Here is a 17,718-nt window from a genome sequence, read left to right on the forward strand (position 1 = left end):
ACTTCAGTTCTTCTTGGTTTAAAATTTATAGAGTTTAAAACAGATTTCACCTCAGTTTTCTAGGGAAGAAACTGAACAATCATCACTGATTCATTCTATCCATGTCACTTCAGCTCTTTTGAGAAACCAACTTTAATTCTCATTCTCTCTCTCTCTCTCTCTCTCTCTCTCTCTCTCTCTCTCTCTAAATACATAAACACATAATACAACACAATGTATATATGATATTTCTGTATAATACAGTACATGAATGGGAAAAATGAAAAATGTATTTCATCTAACATTCATGTTGACAGCAATTGATGCATTTCATTTTATACTATATATATACATATATATATATATATATATATATATATATATATATATGTAAATAGGTACCTGGATGTAACTAGTAGTCATTTACTTAATAAATGTTTGCCCCCATGATATTGGAAGTTTCTTAAAGGCAGAAACTATGTCTAGCCACAACAATGACAACCTTACAGTATCTTGGTGCCATCCATCCTCTAGGTTCTCATTAAAAACCTTTGATTATGATTATGATCATGGATTCAGAATTCTAAAGCATACATGTTTCTTTTGAAGTTTGTAGTATCAATCAGGTTGTTTAAATGGTAGCTCTGGAAAAGAAAGCAAAAGAAAGAAGGAAGGAAGGGAAGAACAAAGGGAGGGAGGGAGGAAGGAAGGAAGCAGGAAAAGGAAAAGAGAGAGAAAGAGGGGGAAAGAATAAAAGACAAAATGAAGGAAAGGAAAGGAGAAAAAAAGAGAAAAAGAGAATTATATGAGTCACTTGCCTCAAACCTCCTTCTCTTTGCCTCTCTCATTTTTTTTACTTTTTTATTTAATTTCTATTTTTCCAATTACATGCTATGAATGTTTTTCAACATTCATCATCACTTGCATTTTTATAGATTACGCATTATTCTACCACCATTCCTCCCCATTCCCCCTCTCCTCAATGGTGGATAGTCTAGTAAAAGTTGTACAAATACATTTGTATTTAACATGTTTACTTATTCGTCATTTTTAAACAGTTATTTCCTTACATCTAGTAATCATTTAATAAAATTGAGAGTTAAGAGATTTGGGAGAGAGGTTTAGAGATAAAAAAGCCCTTGGAGGTCATTGAGTCTAACCTCCTCATTTTAATGGTGAGGAAACTGAAACAAAAATTGGGTAAGTTTCTTGTCCAGGCCTCACTGTCAGTGAATATCTAAAGCAGGATTTGCAACCAGTTCTTCCTGATTTGCAGTCCAGTGCTCTATCCATTACACCATTCTCATGGATAGTAAGGGTTAAATTTGCTGCAACCCCTGGGAGAGGCATCAAGAACTGATTTTATTTTTATTACTTTTATTTTTTTTGCATTACCACAATAATCATGTTATAAAATTAAACCTAGCCACAGATACACACACACACACACACACACACACACATGCACACGCACACATACACACAAACACAAACACACACACACACACACACACACACACACACACACACACACAGAGAGAAAGGAAGACAGCAAGAAAATCAAATGAGTTTCTCTCACTATTTTTAACCATCCAGGAAGTGAATTAAAGAATCCAAAGGGAAAAAGAAAAGAATTTGGTTGTAAAAAAATTTTGGACTTTATGCAGATGAGCTTAGTGAGGCATCTAGCTTATTTCAGCATAGGGGAATCCTGCTATCATTATCCTCAGACAAATCCTAGGTTTGTTTGTTTGTTTGTTTTTTTATGAGATATAAACTGGAAATTCCACATGACCTTTGAAGTGAAATTTGTTTTTTTGGTTTTTTGGGGGGCAAGGCAAACGGGGTTAAGTGGCTTGCCCAAGGCTACACAGCTAGGTAATTATTAAGTGTCTGAGACTGGATTTGAACCCAGGTACTCCTGACTCCAAGGCTGGTGCTTTATCCACTACGCCACCTAGCCGCCCCTGAAGTGAACTTTTTCTGAGAGTTTCTTTAATGTGTCTCCTGATATGTCTTGAAATCCAGGCTCTGTACCACACCTACTACCTCAACCTTATACCCATAGCCTTGAACCCTTACCACCAAATTGTGATAATACAAAAGACTATTATAAATAGTTAAAAGTGAGTAGATTCATTTATCCAAACAAATAACAAGCATCAGTTGTAGAAACTGTGAAGATTTAAATGTGCCAGATAATATGCAGCATGAATGAGTCCACAAATTAGAGTGGGATAAGGCCTCCCTCAACCAAGAGAGAAATATCAGTTTTATCTAAAGGAAAATTCTCTAGAGTTTCTAAGTAAGCAAGCTAGAGAGCAAGGATTTGTTGGGAAATATTCTTTCCCTATATGTCTGAATGAGAGTCAAAGTAGGAAAGCAGAGTAGATGAAGAGCTAGAACATTTATAGTTTCTGAAGAGGAGAAGGATGTTAAGAGGTTTATATTATAGGCTGGACCAGAAACAAACTGTTCTAACACTTCATGAGTGGAAACAGAACAAAATAAAAGTTATGGGCCATCTAAAAAAGAGATTTACATAGTCATTGCATAGAAAAGATATTCAACAAGGATAAAATGAAAGCTTTAAGAAACTAAATTAATTGAAATTTTAATAATTTACAATTGCCCTAAGACTTTTGGCACATGCTGTAGAAATATGTACTATGGGGGAAGCTAGGTGATATAGTGGATAGAGTACCAACCCTGGAGTCAGGAGGATCTGAGTTCAAATCCGGCCTCAGACATTTAATAATTATCTAGCTGTGTGAACTTGGGTAAGTCACTTAACCCCAGTGCTTAAATAAATAAAACTGAAAAAAAATTGAAAAAGAAATATGTACTATGATAGTAAATCTTTTCTTTACGTTTATAGCATTTGCTCTTGTGCCAAACTTATTTTAACATAAACTTTATCCCCTCTCATTTCTTTATAAGGGTTTTGTCTCAGTCATCATTTTACCCCAGTACTTGATATTATTACTTTTTATCATATTAATAAGCAATTATTAGATTGGGATTCAAACTTTTCTCTTTTATTTACTCATTTAAACCAAGTTCATGTAAAAAGTCTCTGAAGGACAAGACTGATTGATAAGATTACCCCTGTACAGATTGCTAGAGCTGGCTGAGTCTCATGATCAGGTCATGTTCTCAGGAAGAGGATCTGAACACTTCTAACCCACCTCCTTTTTAAACATCTGTCAACAAGATTGATTTCCACTTATAATGAGTATTCCCTTTTACAAAGATATTTAAGGTGTTCATTGTCTCCATTGGTTGTCTTTGGTTTTTGAGAGAAACCATTAGTGATCAATTTATTAATTTGTTGGCTAGCCTAATTAATACATGTATTTTTAATTACCTGGAAATTCTGTCTCCTGGAATTGTTCATTCTCAAAACATATGGTAAGGACTTCATAAGCATTTGCTGAATTCAGTCAGATGAACTATGAAGGAAAATGTGAAATCTTAAGATTTCAAGCTAGAAGGGACTGGGAGGGTCTTTTTGTCCAAATCCTTCATTTTTTTTTTTTTTCCGGATGAGAAAACTGGGACTCATAAGGGTTAAATAACTTATCCAAGATCACCCAGGCACTAATGGTCTTAAAAAGGAATTTGAACCTAGTTTCTTTGGCTTTAGAATCGGTTTTCTCTCCACTTATACTACATTGATCTTCCAGGAAGAATTTCAAGAATGTCACAAGAGCATTACAGTGTGAGAAGAGGTGGATGGGATGACCTCCAAGGTCCTTTATAGGAATATAATTCTAGGGAAAACATCATTACCCTCTGTGTTACTATGGTGCTCTTTAGCTTTCCACTTAAAACTGCGAAGAGTTGTCCTTTTTCAATGATTATAATTTTTTGGGGGGAAAGGAATTGACCTTTAAAGAAAACAGTTTCTGATATAACCTAAGATTTTAGAACTAGATAAGTTGATACAAAAGAGACTTTATTATTAAAAGACTAGCTCGTATGAGACACAACTAAGGTGCTGAGAGAAAGAAAGAATGCTTGGAATGAAGGTAAAGAGACTGAGAAAACGTCCGGTTTGAAAAGAGAAAAAGAGACTACAGGATTTTTTATAAAATTATGAAATGATGTAAAATTTTCTTTATATTTTAAGCTTTTGTTCCTTGGAAGATATGAAAAAGGAGGTCATCAAATAGATGTAAGAAGTCAACTTTGGAACATTACTGTAGTATGAAGTTATAAGTAATGAGCATAAAATGAAAGCTCAACAATAAGCTAAATTATTGTAAACAATCACTATAAGAAGACTCAAGGTCATTTTATTTCATGTAGCTACAATTAAGAAGACAAACATATATTGGGAATTTTAACTAATTAGTTTTGATGATATGCAAGCTTAGTAGCCATGTATTCTGTCTGGTTTGAGCTATCTAAGAGTGGAATGGTCAGTCTAGGAAGGTGACTGAGGTATCTTGGGGTATAATCCATTACTATAATGGGAATGTCAGTTACCTTGATTCAGCTTTGAAAGCATCCATGAATTAGTTCATATATAACATTATCTAAAACATATTCCTGGATTTCAACTTCTGCCACTTGTATTGACACTTGTCCAATTTTTGTGAATAGGTTCAGAAGACCATAGATCTAGAAATGAGACTATGAGGTCATTGAGTCCAATCTTCATTTTAGCCACAAACAAAAGCTCAATGAGTTTAAATGTCTTGTCCAAGATCACATAAGTTGTAATGTCATAGTGTGACTTAAATCCTCCTGCTGTTGTTCAATTGTTTAGCCACATCTGACTCTTTTCGACCCCCATGGATCATAGTATACCCAACCTTTCTATCTTCCACTACTTCTCAAAGTTTGTTCAAGTTCATTTTCATTTTTTCCATAATATTGCCTATACATTATCCTTTGATATTCACATTTCTTTTCCCAACATAAGGGCCTTTTCCAGTGAGTTTCATCTTCTTCTTATTAAGTGATCAAAGAATTTAAACTTCAATTTCAGTATTTAACTTTCCAGTGAACAGCCTGAATTAATTTCTTCAATTATTTACTTATTTTATCTCTTTGCTGTTGAAGGGACTCTCAACAGTCTTCTCCAGCACCATAATTCATAAGTATCAGTTCTGTAGCACTCAAGATTTCCTCATAGTCCATCTCTCACAGTCATACATCACTACTGGGAAAACAAAATACCGAATAAAACATCAACAAAACAGCAAAAACAAAACAAAACAAAACAAAGCTTTGATTATTTATGCCTTTGTCAGCAGGGTGATATCTCTCCTTTTTAATATGCTGTCCAGATTTACCATAGTTTTCTGTCAAAGAAGCAAATGTCTTTTAATTGCAGGACTGCAATTTCAATCTGCAGTGATTTTTAAATATACAATACAAAATCTGACACTCCTTCCATTTTTTCTGCCTCTATTTGCCAGGAAGTGATGGAATTAATTGCCAAGATCTAAGGGGTTTTAAAAACTTGTTTGTTTTATAGTTTTGTTACTTTTATACTTTTCTTTTTCCATCCTCACCAAGAGACTTCTTAATTTCTCTTCATTTTCTGCTGTCAGAGAGTCAAACCTAGATCTTCCTTAATTCATTTCAAGTACTCTATTCACTAAAAAAGGAAGAAAGGAAGCATGCACTTAAAAGTACTTACTACATTCTGACATTTTGCTAAGTTCTGGGAATATATACATACATATATATATGTATGTATATATTATATGGCTATATATGTATATGTGTGTATAAGTCAAAAGAATGACATGATCTAATATATGAGACAAGAATCTTATATATTAATGGGTTAGGAGAAAACCCAAAAGGGATTGAAGAATGGATGGAGAGGGGTAAGAAAGATATCCACATCTTTCTCATGTCTTGAGGGATGTGAATTTGTATGACTGGAATAAACATGCTGGGGAAGAGATTCATAGTACCATCTCTCTTTAGGTGCCCAATGCCTTCTCTGTTGTGCTAGAACAGGCAAACAGACAAAAGTTCAGTAAAACAGGTAATAAATTACTTCAGGTTCTCATGAAAGAGATGAAGAGGCATGGTTTACCTTCAGCCTCTATAAGATGAAAAATGTATACCTTGAGTTTCAAAAAGCTGTCCAGACTTTTTTGTCCACTTAGGTCAATATTTTGCACATGATAGGGGTGGCTAGGTGGCGCAGTGGATAAAGCACTGGCCTTGGAGTCAGGAGTACCTGGGTTCAAATCCGGTCTCAGACACTTAATAATTACCTGGCTATGTAGCCTTGGGCAAGCCACTTAACCCCATTGCCTAGCAAAATCATAAAAAAAAAATATTTCACACATGAAATTTTTTTCATGATGTGTATGGTAATATCTTAGATTCATATTGAGAGCTCCTTAAGGGCAAGATCTATCGTTTCATCTTTTGCCAACCACACAAAATAGTGGTCCTAGAAATCAGGACTGCCTGAATTGAAATACTGATTTCAAACACTAGCTATGTAATCTTGGGAAAATCACTTAAGCTCTGTTTACTTCACTTTCATCATTTGTAAAATGGGAAAAAGGATTGTATCTATCTCCCACAGTTGTTGTAAGGAGTGAATGAGTTAATAATTGTAAAGTGATTAGGAGAGTACCTGGCACTGTATAAAAGAATTTGTTTTGTTTGACTGCTTATATGAGATGAGATCCTCCCTCACTCCCTTCCTTTTTTCCTTCCTTTCTCCCTCCCTCTTTCTCTAATTCCTTTGGAATATATATATACATATATATATATATATATATATATATATATATATATGTGTGTGTGTGTGTGTGTGTGTGTGTGTGTGTATTATATATATATATATAATATATATATATAAATATATATGTTATTAGTGCACTATAAAATTTCCAATAATATAATGAATTCAGAAGTTTGGAGAAATTTATCTGAGCTGACTGAGAATGAGGCAAGCAAAACCAAGGGACTATATAAAGTAACCACAGTAATGTGAAGGAAAATAATCCTAAGAACCCAAGTCAAACTGCAGAGATTTGATAATGTAGCTTACACACACCTCTTTTTTTCATAGAGAGGTAGCATTCTACAGGAAATGAATTAAGCATATGTTGTAAGTCAAGGTCAATGGTTTCCTTTGGTTTGCTCCACTATAACTCTGTTATGAAGTATGATGATCTTGGATAGGATGGTAATAATAATAACAATAAAGATGATAATAGCTAGCATTTATTTAGCACCATAATATTTGTTTTCCAAATATTATCTCAGCTTTCCACACAACTCTGGAAAATAGATACTATTATTATCCCCATTGAACAAGAAGAAACTGTTGTTCAGTTGTTTCAGTCCTTCATGATCCGATTTGTGAATTTCTTGGCAAAAAATACTGAATACTGCCATTTCCTTCTTTGATGAAGCCAGTGGATCCATTTTGTCATGCAATAAGAGATTCGGTGTCACTGTGTGACAAAGACATACAGCTAGGAAGTGTCTGAGGCTAGATTTGACCTCAGATCTTCCTGACTCTAGGACCTACTGGTTGTCTCTATGAAAAAACTGATATAGACATTAAGTTATTTGTGCAGTTTTCTAGCTACTAAGTTTCTGAGCTGGGATTTGAACTCGAGTCTTTCTGACTCCATGTCTTTTCACTTAGTTGTCCAGTAGCAATACAAAGTTTAACAAAAAAGAATAGGACATTAAAAAATCATATACACAATTTTACAAAGAGTTGTTGGACCAAAGATACATTACTTAGATAGTTGTAAATCTTAATTGTTAAAAAAATTCCACATAAACTTAAAGGTACCTTAGATCTCAATTGTATCATTTTACTGATCTATAATTATATACGATATATATATATGTATATATATATATATATATATATATATATATATATAAAATGTGAAAATGCAGTTTCAGTTCATGATTTCAACACTAAAAATATGTGGAATACCACCTGGAGATTCCTCGAAACATTGGAAAATTGTCTTGTGGAGAGAGAGCTCTGTTTTTGGCTTCTAGAAAAGTTATTACTTCCAACTACATTTACAAATACCATAAATGATATAGATACTGGTTGAATGTATACCTCCTGGAAATTCAGCCTTAAAGCAGCACAAATTCATAAAATCACAGATTCAGTCAGTTGATGTCAACAGAAAGGGTCTAGAATTGATGGTTGGGCCAATGTGCATGTTTCATTATCTTCATGAGAAAAATTCCAGATTAGGAGTTCAGAGAATGAAAACCAGAAACCTGAAATTTTGAGAATTTGAAGACTCAATAACTGAGGAGAATAAGAAAAGTTTTGATTGTATGACCAAGAAGGTTACTGCAAGGACTCCAACTTGTATTACATATATCAGATTATAACATAAAACAGGGAGGGGCAGAGTTTCTAGTTGTTATATTCTTTCAAGAGTCAAGATATATTCAACCCAAGATTCTTTATATTTCTAATTTCATGTTAGGGCAATGGATTCCATAGATCAAATCACTGGCATAAATCACTTTTCTTCCATTGCCTCCTTTCTCTATTGGAGAAAGGCTAGAAACAATAGAAAGAATCCTTGATCTCTAAATTATGCTTCACTCCAAATCTATAATAAGCATTATAACACTAATGAATTACAAATTAAAGTAACAATAGATTATGAAAACTTAAGACAATTTTATAATTCTTTCTTTAACAGTCATAATGGCATACTTGGGATAAAGAAAAGCACCATTTCCAAGAGAGAACTAGCTGTTTGGGCATAGAGCAACATTTAAAAGTAGGACAGGAAAAGATTTTTAATTTAATTTGATACATATGTTGATGACATTCTGGAACTGATGATTTGGGGCAGACAGTTCCTTTTCATTGTGTGAAATTCTATGAGATATTTGAGCATCAGGGACAAGATTTATTCTGGGAAAATAGAAAACATAATAAAGAATTTAAGGACATATCAGGAATGCAATTCTGGAGATCTGCCTAATGGTTCATTGATTATATGTGACTTGTCAGTCAACTTGATCAGAGTAAATACTTTAAACAGTAAGTAAAGGATTTGATGCCCATGTGACTGGCATATTAGGATATAGGCAAGTATGGGAATAGATTAATGAAGTTGAAGATCAAGATTGAGCAAAAGCCAAGCCGTTGAATGGGTAGAAAACTGTGAAATTTTCTCTTTCAAGTGTGGGTGGGGTTATAATATTATAATATAATATTTAGTCCCATTGGTATCAGATAAAACATGTCTTGCCAGAAAGCCCATCCAGTGACTCAAATGATGGCATATTTATCAAATATCCAGGATAAACAAAGCTCATAGGGAGACAATATATTACATAAAATCTCATTACATGATCTCCAAAGATATGAACAGGTTGAAATAGTAAGCCCAACTGAACACAATGAAATGGAAAGGGGATAAATGTAAAGTTGTGTTTGTATTTCAAAAAGCAGCTGAAAAATTACTGATTAGGAAAACATGTCTATTTTATGTGACAGAAACGTAGTTCTAGTATTAGTTCTACTGTGTGATTTAGCCAGGCATGGTGGAACATGCCTAAAGTTCCACCTATGTAGATGGCTGAAGTAGAGGTTTTGATCACAGTTCTTGTAATTGTGTAATTCCTATAATTCCAGTAATTTCTATAGGTTTTTGTAGATAGTGTCAGTTGCTATTATCAAAATTACATCACTTTGTACCAAATGAGAAAAGGCTTTCTAAATTTAGACTATTTCTTGATTAATATTTAGTATGACACTGGACCCATATTTAGAATCTAGCTAGCTTGAGAGAATGAATCTGCCAGAATCTGAGCTCTATTGGCAAAGACTTTGAGAAAACAAAAGTACCTACATTCCATTATGAGACCATAATATTTAATAGAAGAGAGGAGAGGTGGGTATGTTGAAGTATGAATGAAAGAAACCCGACTTTGAAAAAAACAGATAAAGTGATTAAATATATGTCAGAATATCAACTGTCTTTGTTCAAAACAAAGTCAAATAAATAATTTTGAAAAAAATCATTTTAGTCATAACAAACTTGATGTTTTAGAAGGAAACAGTTTTTTTGTTGCTTTTTTTTACTAGAGAGATTCCATTTTATTCTAATAAGAAGTAAACAGATTTGTTTTGACTTTAAATTATTTGAAGTGGCAGAGAATTCCAGAATTATCTGCTCTTGATGTAGCTCCAACCCATAGGAATACTGTTTCTCATTCAACCTTAATATATCTTTGTTTAATTTTGAATGTAATTTACGTTGTAGATTTCTTCAATGGGGAAAAGTGAATTGTCTTTTAATAACTTTTACAAAAGATTATTTTTGCATTGCTGATGCTAATTTAATATGAAAAATCAAACTTCATTGTAGGAATGAATCTACAATTTTACAACATAAAAGTAAGTATATATGTTATAACATGTTGGCCAATCAGTCTAGGAAGAATTTGACATATGTTAACATCAAAAGTTCCTTTTGACAATGGAGAAAGCTGGTAGTCAATGAAGCAAAGAGAAAATTTCTGGTGTATTATATGTATGCATATATATATATATATATATATATATATATATATATAGATGAGTTTCATATGGTTGAAATTATAGGATTTTCGTGTCTTCATGATGTTGGGGTAATAAAATTACTTAGTATGTTTTCCATAATATCTTAACAAGTTTAATGATAAGTAATGAACTAGAAAAGTTTGGAAATATTAATAACATCAATGGGAAAATATTGCTCCACACATTTTATTTTATATACCATACAGGGTCATATAATTTAAAATTGTAAAGAACTTTATAGGTCATAGAATCAAAAACTCTCATACTTATGTTACCTGCCCTCTTCACTGCCTGCAACAGGAGCTAATGCACTCTGAAACTTCTCACTAATTTCCATATTTGTTTAGTGTCATGATCTATTCAAATTCAAAGTCCTGAGCTCTTACCAATGATGTATACTGTTCCAGTCTGACTTTTGATGTTAATGTCCATATGCCTTCAATATCATCTAGAAAAAGCTGAAATTTCCATTTCTCCCTCCATCCCCCCACCCCTTTTCCATAATGCCTACCCCCTAGCTACCATCTCCAAGGATTTTCATCTCTGTGAGAATCTTGTTGTCTCATTTAAACTGCCCAAAGTAATGAATTCTTAACCAGTCTGCACTTGATTATATCATCAGGTTGTAGTCTCAGGCTCTACATTCTTGGAAATATAGTCCTGATAATTTTCCCCAATGAGCACGACTCCATTTCAGCTCCAAAAATTGTTAGGATACAAAGTTTACTTAAAGGAATACCTCCACTGTAGCTTCAGAGAGGGTCTAAAGTATGTGTATCTGTATATTGAAAGAATAGCTTCTGTGAAATTTAGTCTAACTCCCTCACTATACAGAGGTAGAGTTAAGAGCAAACATTTTAGGAAAAGAATTATTCTTTTAAATGAGTTACTCCTAGATCCTTTACTGTTGATAATTTCTTTTATTTTTACATTTCACAGTCTTAAAAAAAGACCACTCTGTGTGTGTATCTGTGTATATAATAAAGTACAGAATAATGCTAATGCACATTATTATGATAAAATTGAAAATGTGTCCATTTCTCAGGTTTGGAGCACCAAATTAGAACTCAAGAGGTAAAGATTGAGTCATACCATAGATGCAGTTAGCAGGAACTCCAGTAAGTGAGGGTTTTAGGAAAATTCCATCAATAGTCAGTGAATCTTAGAACCTAGTTACAATCTCCCCTGAATGAATTATTGAGACACAACCTAAATATGGGAGGAAAAATCTAATCATGAAACCAAAGTGACTCCTTTATTTGGGATTAATGCTCTATTTTTGGAAAATATGCATTTCAAAGCATCCCAGGGAACTGGAATTATGAAAGAGAAATTCAAAGGTTTGAAAACTCAGTTGGTTTGAGGTGAGGAAAAGAATGTGAGGTTTGAAAGACTAACATGAATTAATCTAGAAAGAAACTCTATAAAATAGTTGGGAAGAAGCTGAAACTATCATACTTGGATCTCATATACTTGATCAGCATATAGGATTTTACTAAATGTTTCTCTTTTTGTTTTTTTGCCTATAATTTTCTTTTTTCTTTTTAATTACACTATTTTTCTTCATTTGTGAACTATTGATTTAATACTGAGACTTATTCTTCAAAAGATAACCATGTACAATGTTTTGCTCTCTTTTATTCATAATACTTATTAACAAAAATCACAACGCCAGAGAACTTAATAATAATTTAAAGATAGCTTTAAAAGAAGCAACACTATAAGAAATTACAAGCTGGATGATTTAAAAAAACCTGAAAAGATTTACATTAAACTAATGCAAAGTGAAGTGAGCAGAATGAGAACATTGTATACAGCAGTAGTAGTATTTTATGATGAAGAACTATGTATGATTTAACTGTTCTCAGAAATACAATGACTCAAGGGGACCCTAAAGTACTCATGATGAAACATGCTATCCATCTCCAGAGAAAAAATCTGATATTATCTGAATAAACTGAAACATATTATTTCTCCCTCCCCCCTCTCTCCAGACTCTTGCACAAAATTTATAATATGTAAATGTTTTTATGTGATTTCAAAAGCATAAGTTATATTGAAATGCTTACCATGTTAAGAAGTGAGAATGAGAGAAAGGAAAAAAATTTAAATGTTACAAATTGTTAACATTTAATTGGGGTAACAATTTAAAAAAAAAATAAGAGCAAAATAACAAAAAAAGTTTAGTGGCATATTAGGTATAAATGCTAAACTTAGAGTCAGAGAGAGTTCAGTTAAAATTCTATCTCTGAATGATTTTGTTACCCTGAACAAGTCACTTAACCTTTTTTGTGCCTTGAAACTAGCTAGTCTCCAGTTCCCTCATCTGCAAAATGAGGGGATTAAATTCAATGACTTTTAAGTTGATTCATGTTCTAAATCTATGATGTTCTGCATTATCTACTGATTCATAGATGGCTTGCATACTCAAGGATATTCACTAAGGAAACCATATGTCCTTCATTCATGAAAGGAACACTGACATAAAATGCAAATTTCCTTCTAATTTTAAATATATAGGAATCTATGAATGTGAAATTGGCCTACTCATGATATCAATGGTAATATTAAGTGCATTGGAATTTCCATGACAATCAGTAAAGCCTATCATTGTTGTGAAAAAATTTGGACTGAGTATATATATCTAGAAGGTAACAGTGCTTATATAAGTCCTGTTGCTTCAGGCAGCTTGCCCAAAGCCAAAAAAAATATAATTTCATTTGTGGCCATTTTTACTTTAGAGAGCAAAGAAAAAAATGTTTTGCTCAAATGATAATAGTGGAAGTAGTATGAAAACAGGAAATAAGAAGAGGGGAAAGAGGCCCTTTTTTGAATTGCAAAACTGGATATCATATTACCTTTGCCTTGAAATTTTCTGCTCATAAAATTTTTAATTACTCTCCCCCTTTCCCTTTCAGGAAAGACTTTTTTTAAATTTTGTCTATGTGTCACCTGGGCATTGTACAGAATAGATGCTTTAAAAGTGCATTGTGTTACTGAATTGGTTTTTCAGCTCTAATATCTGAATAATACAGAAAGAATAAATAGGTTGACCAGCAAAGATAAACCAGAACAGAATCATATATCTATATGCAAGTATGTCTGAATATATATATATATATATATATATATATATAGTGTGTGTGTGTGTATGTGTAATGTGCAGATATATAGAAAATATGCACACACATACATATAGAGAGGTAGTCAGAGAGACAGAGACAGAGAGAGAGAGAGAGAGAGGAGAGAGAGAGCATATTGTACACATAATATAATACTTGTGATAGAGATGAGATGAAAAGTTGACTTTCTTATATGTGATAATTCATTTCTTCATTGCCTTTTCACTGGTAGTCCCCCCTGCCTGGAAGGCACTTCCATCACACTTCAGTCTATTAACTTCCTTGGCGACCCTGACTAAGACAGACTCATATACCACCTTCTTCAGAAGACCTTTAAGGGTATCCCCTTTCCCTATCCCACCTCCAAGTTTAACGTCATTCCCCTGAGATTAAATTCCACTTAATATTTGGTATAACTTTTATAAATTTAGCTGCTTTCATGTTAATTCCATCTATTCTATATGTTTCCTGAGAGTAGGGGGACTTGGTTTTGCTTTTCTTTGTCTTCCCAGTGTTTAGCAGTGTCTGACACATAGTAGGTTGGTAATAGTTATTTATTGATTGATTGACTGTTATCATGTTGGTGTCATTCTTGTGGTACCTATAAAGTAGCTATACTAATCATTAAATTAATTTACTCCCTAGCAAGATTTGACTTTGAAAAACCCAGCAGCAGGCACTAGATTAAAAAGATCAGTTTAGGGGCGGCTAGGTGGAGCAGTGGATAAAACACTGGCCCTGGAGTCAGGAGTACTCGGGTTCAAAAGCGGTCTCAGACACTTACTAATTACCTAGCTGTGTGGCCTTGGGCAAGCCACTTAACCCCGTTTGCCTTGAAAAAAAAAAAAAAAGATCAGTTTACTTTCAAATCCTAAATAATGGCAGTGGGTAAGAAATGTTAAATTACCAAACAATTGCATTCATTTCACATGCCCACAAGATTATACTTAAGATTCTTCAAGCCAGGTTTAGTTATATATGAATAAAGAATAACTAGAAAAACAGGTTGGTTTTTAAAAGAGACAGATGAGCTGAAGACCAAATTGCCAACATTTGCTGGATTAGGAAGAAAACAAGGGAGTGCCAGAAAAATAAAATCCACTTCTTCTTCACTGACTACAGTAAAGGTTTTGATTGTTTAGAACACAAAAATGTGGCAAGTCCTCAAAGAGATGGGAATAATATCATCTTATTTGATTCATGAAGAACCTGTTTGCAGGGTAAAAAAAAAAAATCAGAATTAATTAATTAATTAATCCACTGGTTTAAAATTGGGAAGGGAATATGACAAAGCTACACACACACATATATATATATATATATATATATATATGTATGTATATACATACATATATATATATATGTATATCTCAAGAGAGAGACAGAGAGAACATTATGCAAAACACCAGGCTGAATGAATCAAAAATAGTAGTTAAGCTTGCCAAGAGAATTATCAACAATTCATATAAATGCAGATGATACCATTTTTAAGGGTAGAAATTAAGAAGAATTAAGAAGTCTCTTCATGAGGGTGTAAAAACTGACTTGAAGCTTAAAATACACACATACAAAGCAATGGATCCCTTATTTACTGGTAGAGGAAGAAGAAATGGATGCAATGCCAGATATTAGATTTTGGGGTTCAAAGATCACTGCACATGGTGTTCATAGTCATGAAATTGGAAGACATTTGCTCTTTGGAAAGAAAGTTTTGCAAATCTGAATATCATACTAAAAATCATAGATATTGGGGCTGCTAGGTAGTGTAGTGGATAGATCACTAGTCCTGGAATCACTTTAAATCTGGTCTCAGACAATTAATAATTGCCCACTTGTGTGACCTTGGGCAAGTCACTTACCTCATTGCCTGAAATAATTTTTTAAAAGGCATCGATATCACGTTGACATAAATTCAAAGCTATGTTTTTTCTAGTGGCAATGTATGGTTTCCTTGAGATTTAGACTGTAAGAAAAGCTAAATGAGGCAAAATCAACACTCTCAAATTGTGGTACAAGAAAAGACTTCTGAAAGTCTCTTGTAGAGCAAGGATATCAAATCAGTCAATATTTTAAAAAAAAATAAATTCAGGATATTCACTAGAATGACAAATACTGAAAATGGAGCTTAAATACTTTGGGCCCAAAATGAAAAGACAGGATTCATTAGAAAAGAACCTGATGTTGGGAAAGATTGTTGGGAAAAGGAGAAGGAAGTTACAGAGGATGAGGTGCATAGACTGTGTCATAGAAACAAGTAACATGAACTTGGACAGATTTTGAGAGGTAGTAGATCCTAAGTCCTGGTGTGCTGTTATCTATAGAACCATGAAGTCAGAAACAACTGAATGAATGAACAACAGTAAAGGTTTTGCTGACTGTAGTCCCCCATTTAAAAAAAAGATTCTATAAAACTGTGTAGTTGTTCTTCTAAATATTGCTTTTAATGAATGGAAAACTTTATCTGGTACTTTGGATAATAATATACATTCACCTTTTAGAATTAATATTCTTGTGATAAATATATAGGCATAAATAAACAAAAATCTCTCTCCTTTGACTTCTGCTGTCCATGAAATCCCAGATGTGTTGCTTTTTTGGATTCCAAATGGTTTCCAAATAGGGCCAGCAGGAGACTGGGTTAAGCATATTTAGGTTTGACCTACTACTGTAAATTGCTTGCCATACTCATCCAGAGGCTGAGAGCATGAAAAGAAAGTCTTTTAATACTAGATTTGCTGTAGGAAGGGAGTGGTGTTAGTGGTGAGAGTGTAACAGGCAGCTCAAATTCTGCATTTCTATTCCTGGCTCAATCTTTGGCATACCTCCTTGGTTTGCAGAATGTCATTCAGATTGCCTTGCCTAGAGTTAACATGAATATTAGATAGTATGGAAGCCTCACGACAACCCCTCTTCCCACTTGAGTTGAAGAACTGAACAATTAGAATCATATTTTTTTACAAGTCATACTTATATGGACAACATTTAGAAGGAGTATCACAGAGTGGATAGAAATGCACTTCAGAGTAAAAGAAGAGCTGGGTCCAAATCCTATTTTATTTGACTGTGGAACTCTAGTCAATTACTTCAAGCAAGTCTAAATTGCAAACTTGCCAATTTTCATGGTTAGAAGGAGTTTCTTTACTAGGAAACTGCTAGTTTCCTAGTACATCATTGAAATCCGGTCTAGAACATCCAAGCTCTAACCTTTCCCAAAATGGCAGTCTATATAACTTTAACATTATCATAATTCAGGATGGAGATCTGTAACCTGAGACAGTCAGTAATTACTTTGATTCCTAGATTCTAAACATGTCTTTCCTGACAAAGAAAAAAAAAGTTTAGATGTCTAGCTCATAGTTTAAATGAAAAAATTACCTTTTAGTAAAAGTTCTCTGTCTCTCTGGGTACACACCTTTTCAAGGTAGGGATAGAATTCATATTTTTTAGAATCACAGAATCTTAGGGTTAAAAAAGGACCTTTGATGTTATCTAGTTCCATCTATCAATGAACATAAGAATATTTCAAAAAACATCCCTGGTGGGATGGCTAGGTGGCACAGTGGATAAAGCACCAGTCCTGGAGTCAGGAGTACCTGGGTTCAAATCCAGTCTCAGACACTAAATAATTACCTAGCTGTGTGGCCTTGGGCAAGCCACTTAACCCCATTTGCCTTGCAAAAAAAAAAAACCATAAAAAAAATCCCTGATTAATAGCTTATATCTTTCTAGTGAAAAGATAATTCCCAGAATCCATGACAGGCTATTTTATCCTTGAACAGATCAAATGAATCATGGACCTTTAACTCTCTCATTTTATAGAGGATTAAATCAAGGCCCAAGGAGGAAAAGTGATTTGTCCAAAGTCATACAGGTAGGTAGGAAGAGGGTATATTTGAAACTAGGTACCCTAACTCCAGACAAAATACTTTTTTTCTGCTGGAATATACTATTTCTCATAATTGGGAAGGCTGATTTAACTTTTTTTTAACAATAATCTTTCTTTTATTCCTATGATTTGTCCTTGTGTCAATCATTTAAAAAAATTCCTTGATATTTCTT

This window comes from Macrotis lagotis, chromosome 5 (genome assembly GCF_037893015.1).
Source record: "Macrotis lagotis isolate mMagLag1 chromosome 5, bilby.v1.9.chrom.fasta, whole genome shotgun sequence".
NCBI classification, from domain to species: Eukaryota; Metazoa; Chordata; class Mammalia; order Peramelemorphia; family Peramelidae; genus Macrotis; species Macrotis lagotis.